At 52.2% G+C, this 7,994-nt stretch overlaps 1 long non-coding RNA gene across 3 annotated transcripts; it reads right to left on the bottom strand.

Annotated features, from left to right (window-relative positions):
• Positions 1–511: 511 nt before the first annotated feature.
• On the bottom strand, positions 512–7,890 carry LOC308184689. Of its 3 annotated transcripts, XR_013942817.1 has the most exons (4): positions 6,742–7,890; positions 6,463–6,645; positions 1,728–6,290; positions 512–1,636 (listed from the first exon to the last, which is right to left on the bottom strand). It is a non-coding gene; the product is annotated as an uncharacterized lncRNA (long non-coding RNA). The 3 variants fall into 3 exon arrangements; XR_013942816.1 differs by having other exon boundaries at positions 1,728–6,645; XR_013942818.1 differs by lacking the exon at positions 6,463–6,645.
• Positions 7,891–7,994: the final 104 nt, after the last annotated feature.

Genomic DNA, 7,994 nt, shown 5'->3' with positions numbered 1-7,994 from the left:
GCGGTGGCTTCTTAGCGTGGGCGGCCGGGACCCACAGCGTGCAGGGAGGATGCTCGGCGCTGGATGCGCCCCGGCCGGCCGGGCACATGCCCGAAATCCCCAGCAGAGAGCGAATTACATAAACCGAAATTCCTGGCGTGACTCGGCTGCCTCGCCAACCCCGCTGCCCCGAGAGCTGAAACAATTAGTACACTGTTTATTCGTGAGATTAAATCCAGCGAGGTGTAAAGTAGCAGCTGCGGCGGCAAGCACCAGGCATTATTTCCCTTCCCTTCCCTTCCCTTCCCTTCCCTTCCCATCCCTTCCCTTCCCTTCCCTTCCCTTCCCTTCCCTTCCCTTCCCTTCCCTTCCCTTCCCTTCCCTTCCCTTCCCTTCCCTTCCCTTCCCTTCCCTTCCCTTCCCTTCCCTTCCCTTCCCTTCCCTTCCCTTCCCTTCCCTTCCCTTCCCAAGGAGATCACCCAAGGGTCCCCATCCCTCCAGGAAGCTCTTTTCAGATGCTCGGCCACCTGAAGGCAGAAAAATGTTTTTATTTCAGTTGGCATCAACGTCTCAGGCTCCAGGAAATCTCCAAAAAACATGCTTTCATCAGCGGTGTGTGATTAAATGTATAGCTCTCCCTATATTCTCTACCGGTATATCATCATCTATGACTCTTATTTAACAGACTAAAACGAAGCTCGGGATAAACTGGACTACCTGAAAACCATCCCTGCTGGTGGGATATATATATTAGTCTCTTCACTCTCCACAGAAGGTGGTGGCAGCATCGGTAATCGAGTGCTTAAAATAGGATGAGCGCTGCGCAAACACCCGGGGCTGAGCTAAAACTCCATCTGAGGCGTTTGGACAAAAACGGGGTTTGGTTAAACGCAGCCTGCACAGCGGGGTCAGCTTTCCGCAGATGGGCTCGGAGCCGCAGAGAAGCAGCTTGAAAGAAATCTGGCAGATTTTGGCCAAAATCTGAAAGCTGCTCCCCGTCCCCCTGCCTTTTTTTTTGAGCCAACATCGTTGCGGAGGTTGGCTGAAATGTCACGGGGGGGAAAAAAAAAAAAAAAAGCAGTATCTGGCCTCAAAATTTCTCTGCTCCCCAGAGGAAATGATAACACGGGCAGTCAAAGGACAACATGACCCCGCGTATCTCATCTTTTCCTCTAAAATTTTTATGGCGTGATCTCGAAGAGCTATAAAAACACAATGCGATGCGAGGGACTCGGGCTAAAGCCCCCCAACCCCGCTGCATCGGGTCACGTTAAGGGCCAGGACCGCGGCTCTTTTCGAGACGAAGGACCAGACCGCGCATCCCCAGGACGCCGGGGGCACGGTGACAACAAACCTGCTTCTTTTCCTACCCTGTGGCGGGCGAGAAAGAGGTAAGCAGCGGGGCCCGGTGTCCCCGCGGAGGCGTCCCTGCTGCCGCCCGCACCCGCTGCCAGCCCGCTCGGCAGGGACGCGGTGGCCCCGAGCTGGCACGGGGGGCACGGGCACCGTCACACCCCGCTGGAGGAGTCCCCCGTGGTCACCGGGCTGTGCTGCTTCCTCCATCTCTGGCCGTCAGGTCACTCCCGATCGCCTCCCCCACCTCCTTCATTCACCTTTCCACGAGCACTTGAAGGAATGTGTGTGTTCGGACATCAATCTGGAAAAAAAAGAGATTTTTTTTTTTGTCATGGAAATATCTGCGTTTGCAAGCATTCAACCGTCTCACAAAGTCTTATATTCTGTAAAACCTTTAGCTGTCCAACACGGAACGGAAGCAATCCCGGGTGACAGAAATCACACCCACGACGAATAATCAACCTTAATAATCCGCACGCTTCATCAGCGGATATTAATTTGTATATAAATAGGCCTGCAGGAAAAAAAAAATAAAAAAAAATCAAGGCTCTGCTGTTCATAAAAAAAAAAAAAAAGCACCAAAATCAACCCACGGCCGGGACGCAAAAACAAAAGGGCTGCGCTCATGAAAACCGGGCAGAATTTTTCAGCGGGTCCAGACCCATAACCACGGGTTATGGGGATACCCAGGCAGGGGACGGTGCCACCCTGTGCATCTTCCAGCCAGGAAAACGTTGCAAATCCAGCTGAAAAAGGAGCTCAAGAGCCAGCAGCCCGGTGAAAGGCACAATTTTCTGCTTTCTCTGGAGAGGGGAGGTTGCGAGCGGACTCGCACATCCCTCGCGCGGTCCTCGCCGCTGGGCATCCTGAAACATTTTGGGGCTCCACGAGCCAGCCCACGGCATCTCCAGCAAAGCTGAAAGCATCCTCCGTGGCAGATGACGGTACGAAATGGGTCGGGCCGCTTACACGTAATGAAACTTTAATCTCCATTTTCCCACAGAAATCGATCACGGGCTCTGTTGCTCCCCTATTTCTTTTTTATTTTATTTTTCCGTTGGGCTCCTTTGGTACGGTTGGAGCGCGACAGCCTCGCAGAAGGAAATCTGTGAGCTGAGGAACACGGAGCTATTTCGGCTATTCCTTTGCTACAAGCCACCATCTGCCTCCCGGGCATAATCCCAGTGTGTACGCTCAGTAGGAAACCTGTTTGGTTGCTGGCCGTGTAACTGGATACAAAAGGAGAGGGTTTGGGCCAAACGGCTTTCATGTTTACAGCAAAAGCCAGCCAGAATTACGCTTTTCTTCTCCGTGGAGTTGATCTGGCTTTCAACCAGCGTATTTTTAATCAGGTTACTCATTAGCATTTCCTCAGGTGCCCGCTACCCGCGGCTTTGGTCTCAAAAATACAGAAGCCACGCTGAGTTGAAAGTCTTTCCCAAATGCTCCAAAGAGCTCGCCCCTCCTTTTAAACCATGCGAGATCTCAGCTCTAAAAAGGCAACACCTCCCTGAAGCCCTGCCTCTCTCCTGAAAGAAACGAACATGAAGGTTTTTCTCACCCTGTGGCTTCAAAGCTCCTTCGGCAGGCAGAAAAATTAAAAGTCCCGCGATGTTGGAAATGATGTTGGAAAAGTCTGGGGCCCTCGGGCTCAACCAGAGCAACTCCAAGGAAACTGGCAGAACCTGGGGACTCGGGAAGGTCTCACGAGCAGAAAACAAGAACGAAATAGGAAAAGAGGCAGAGAAGAGTTTGTCGGGAGCGATCGGACACAGAATATCAGGGCAGGAGGCAGGCACCATGAAACAAGCACAGAGGCAAATCTGGCTGAAAAGCAAAATTCGGCCACACAGACGGACTTTGATGCCCTACAGAAATTGAAGCAGAAACTTCTTTTTCCTGCCCAGGAGTCTCTTGAAATGGTTCGGAGCCCTCAGCCATCCCGAGCACTGCTTTCGGGGAGGCAGACACGAGGTTAATGCCGAGAATGGCAAAATGACATCGTGAAACGGCCTGAGAGCCCAGCTCTAACATCTGGTACGCCAGGACGGGCAGAAAACAGAGGAGGGAAGGAGAGAAAAGACATGCTGGGGAGTACGTCCGTGAGGACACAGCTAACTCCCAGATGAACACGAGGAAGAACAGTCGTTGCTTTGCCTTCACGTGCTCCTCGCTTCTCTACCAACTAATAGCGATGGGCAGATCTGGATGAGATCGTGGAAACTTTGGTAGAAAAAAAGGGCACTTTCAGGCCATCGAAGCTGATCACAGAACTTCATCCCATTATCGCGGCTGTAACCGAGTAATTCCTGCGTAAATATCTAGCAGAGAAACATTCCTCTTCATTTCAGGTCATCAGAAACTGAAGATGCTATCACTCCCCTTTGTAGATGAGCCTCGTACTTAATCCTCTGCGCAATGTCTTTGCAAATGTTGCCAAAAAAATCTTCGTTTGCTTATCAGCTTCAGTAGGGCTTCAAAAGCTACGGCCAAAGAGCAGGGCTCGTCTGCAGAAGTGACACCTCAGAAATCAGCGCTGTGAGGCATATCACGGAAAAACCCACCACGCGGAGCTGGCCTCTCGTTTCTCTTCCTTCCTCGTCTTCTTCTCTTTCTTCCTTTGTCTTCTCTTTCTCGTTCTGCGCCTCGTCTGGAAAGCCACCGTCCCGTCTTGCCCTGCTTGTCCCCGCACGCCGTCGGACGCCTCTCCAGCACCCGCGGGGAGCGTTTGAAAACCACGGAAAGCCCGGAGCCCCTCGGTAAAAGGTCCCTCCGGGCGTCCTCACCATCAGCGCCGGGTTGTAGGAAGAGGAATCCCTTTGATGCTCCGAGATCTGCAGCTCGGAGAAAGCCGAACGGCCAAGTTCTGAGTGCCCTGCCTCCCGGAAAAGCCTACGAAAAACACGTTTATTTCACCGTCCGTGCCCTTCCGTTCGGATTACCTCTCCGCTTCACAAATGAGCGTTTGCGAAGCCGCGCCGATTAAATCTGAAGTCGCCTAGAGCTGACAGCACCGACAACCGGGGATTTGATGTAACCCTGAAGAGGGATTCCAGGTTCCAGCCCCGTCCGTGAGAGTAAGGGACTGCAGGTCACCCAAAGCTGGGTGCACCCGCAAATCCCGTAATCCTGTGCTTGTAAATACTTCCCCTAAAGCACAATTGGGTATTGAGGATTCCCCCCTCAGCCAGATGGCTTTCGGTTTCCAAAACCGCCTCGACACATTCTTAATTTGAAGAGGGTCTGGCCATGACTAAGGGAGCAGCTCCGGGCTCAGCAAAGGTATGGGCCAAGAACAGAAACGCTGCTCTAAAGAGCACAGTCCCTCAGTTGTTGCTGACAAACCACACGCAGCCCCCTATAAGAGGCAAGGCAGCAGAGTTCCCGCAGAGCCTGACTCGGGATTTAAAAGCGAATGCTACAGAACGCCAAACTTAACCTATAATGAAACATAAGAGGGAAGCTTTTGAATTTGAGTGGGGTTTATTAAGAAAAGCGTAAGTGGTGGCATTTTCACAACATGTTCCACGCAGTACAAAGGTCCAACTGAGCCTTTCTCTGCATCCGATTTTATCGAGAAAGGAGAAAAAAGAAAAAAAAAAAAGCATTAATAACATAAAAGCCTGTGTAAGCCTAGGGAGGATTCTCCCCTGCAGCAATTCTGTCTATTCTCTCTCCTCCCCAGCCCGACTTGCAGCTCTCCTACAGCACAAGAACCCCTTCTTATCCTAATTAACAATTTTAATGTATGGATTGTTTCAAGCCAGTAACATCAGTCGATTACAGGCGGTTTCGCAAAGTTGCATGTATAATCCCAGTAATTTCCACTTGGAAACGAAGATACACAAAGGAAAAAGGTTACTGCAGGTTTTCAAGCTAATAAAGAGCTTTGGTTATTACTCCCGCTTTTGAAATATAACCTGAAGTCTAACAGCGGTGTTGGGAAAGTCTTTATGGAGTATTTTTGGTTTTCACAAGTATTTTCCACGAGTAGACGTAGTGACTATCGTGTTCACCATCTATTTACTAGTTAGAGAGGGGAAATAAAGGCCACCGCTCACCTCGAGCTCTCAGAGGGCGCTCCGCTGCCAGCACACGGTAACCTAGAAATCATCTCCACACAGATACGGGGAGCAGGGCAAAGCTCTGCCTCGGCTCTGACCTGGAAAGCCGACCTCCGAGGACAAGTGTCAGCTCCCACCGGCGTGCAGCGGTCACAACAAGGTGATTTGGCCTTCAGTCTTGCTGCGAGCAGCAGCCACCAGGGTGCCAATTAACACCCCCGGCGATTGCAGTGACGCGGGCATCTGGCTGCCGAGAACAAAATGTGCTGAGCGCGACTGCTGTCATCTGGACGGCTTTTCCTCGGCTCTTTCCAAACATCTTCCACCCCGGCACTCGGCTGCTGGCTCTGCTCTTGGCCACCCCTCGCCGGAGCCGTCCTCCTTCCCCTCGGTCCATCAGCCACCTGTAACCCAGCACATCGAGCTCCTTGCTGGAAATCTCCCCTTACCACGTCGATGGTGTGAAGATCTAGCTTTCTCCTGCAGATCTCCGCCCTTCTGTCCCCCTAAATATCTGCTGGCTCTCTCACGGCTACACAGTTAATACAGAGCGTTGCGCCTCTGCAGTCTGTTCTCCTGCCCTGACGTCTCCCTCTGCTAGCACTGCGAACGACACCGGCATCTCCTCCAGCTTCTAACTAGACTGGGATCTTTCCCAAGAACCTTTTCTCAGGATAACGTCTTTAAGGAACAGCTACGCCACTCAAATTCTTGTTCCAGCTCCGGTTAGTTCATATTTCAGTCGTTTGCATGTGACTTTCTTTGACCATACGAAGAATCCTGCTGCACTCGCGCTGACCCAGATGGCTGCTGTTGAAAATCATTTTCTAATCTGTTGCTGTGAATGACCACGTCACGCTGCCCTCTGCATTTCTCTCCGGGCTCTCCCTCCTGTCACATGAAACACAAGCCAACAGTTGGAGCTTTCAGCACTACGCAGCCCACCTTCTCCCTGCTCATTGTTTCCCTTCAACGTGTCAAAAAGCCCTTCCCCTTTCCTGATGTATGAAAGCGTAATCACGTTTTCAAACAAGCTTCTTCATGTTTTGCCTGAATTTTTCACCTCTGACTTGAACCGACATAGGCTCAGGGGCTGGTCCGAGAGTGAAGGACTGAAGTATCTTTTTAAATCCTCTGCCACCCAAGCTTCTCGCACGGTTCCAGTTCTCGACCTTCCTTTTGCACATCATGACTTGGAGTCATTTCCAAAAGAGGTGCTGAGGCTCCGACATACATCCTTACTGACCTAGCCACAGATGAAATTGGCATCTAATATCATAGCAATCCCAAATGAAAGCTCCATTCGGAGCACCCAGCGAGGCAAACTCATTGTTTAATTTACCTGTCAAAGCACGCACGGTGTCCTCCCGCTCCACCCTGCATCGCATTGCATGCATACCCTGTAAGAGCTAACGACATCGTGTTTGGATAAGGATGAGAGCCACAGATAAACCACACCGGGATGGTGTAACTTTATCCATACCCTGCCCACGCTCACACTCTCATTGTCACTGCACTGCCACAAACTGTGACCAAAGGTAAGAAACACTTTTTTTTTTTTAAAATTTACGCAGTACTAAGTGGCACGGCCCAAACAATAGCTCAATAAAGACCACCTCAAAAGAATAAAACCTAAGGAGGGCATCTGCCAAAGGCTAACACACACATTTTTCCAGTGAAGGTGAATTTAAACCTACTAAGAACAGGTGTGTGTGGTGGTTTTTTTTTTTTTTCCTTAGCTTTCCTCCACAGCTCCTCTGGAAGTCCCACAGGGCCTGAGGACCAGAGGCTGAAAACTGCTGTGGTAACCTGAGCTCAGGATAAAAGCGTTGCCTTCTGATGCCTGCTGAGACACCTCCGTTTCTCCTACATCTACACACCAGACACCACCAAAACCCAAGCAGACCCAGCTTGGTGCCCCATAACAAATGGCGTGCAGGGTCCCACGGACACCATGCTGAGCATCCTGTACCCCCAGATCAGCTTCACTGTGGCCTGACTGAGTCCCCCAAGTAGAATCCTATAAGCATTAGGGTTGGAAGAGACCTCTGAGACGATCTGGTCCAACCATCCCCCTGCCACCAACGTCACCCACTAAACCACGTCCCCAGGCACCGCGTCCAACCTTTCCTTGAACACCCCCAGGGACGGTGACACCACCACCTCCCCGGGCAACCCATCTCTGTACCTAACCACCCTTTCTGACAGAAATATCTCCTAATTCCAACTTGAACCTCCCCTGACACAACTCGAGGCCATTCCCTCTGGTCCTATCGCTAGTTATCTGTGAGAAGGGGTGGCACAGAGGCGACCTGCCGAGGGGGGCAGGCACGCCCGGGGAAGCTGAGGGGCGGCTGAGGGGCGGCTGAGGGGCGGCTGAGGGGAGGCTTAGGGGCGGCTGAGGGGCGGCTGAGGGGCGGCTGAGGGGAGGCTTAGGGGCGGCTGAGGGGCGGCTGAGGGACGGCTGAGGGGAGGCTGAGGGGCGGCTAAGGGGCGGCTGAGGGGCGCCAGAGTCCCTCCGGAGCCACCCCCAGCGTCCCCTCAGCCCCGCACCGCCCCCTGCCCTGCCCAGACACCGGCGGGGCCGCCCAATCG

The sequence above is a fragment of the Anser brachyrhynchus genome, assembly GCF_964034855.1.
Source record: "Anser brachyrhynchus genome assembly, chromosome: W".
Classification (NCBI taxonomy): domain Eukaryota; kingdom Metazoa; phylum Chordata; class Aves; order Anseriformes; family Anatidae; genus Anser; species Anser brachyrhynchus.
This window is presented reverse-complemented; position numbering and strand designations above follow the sequence as displayed.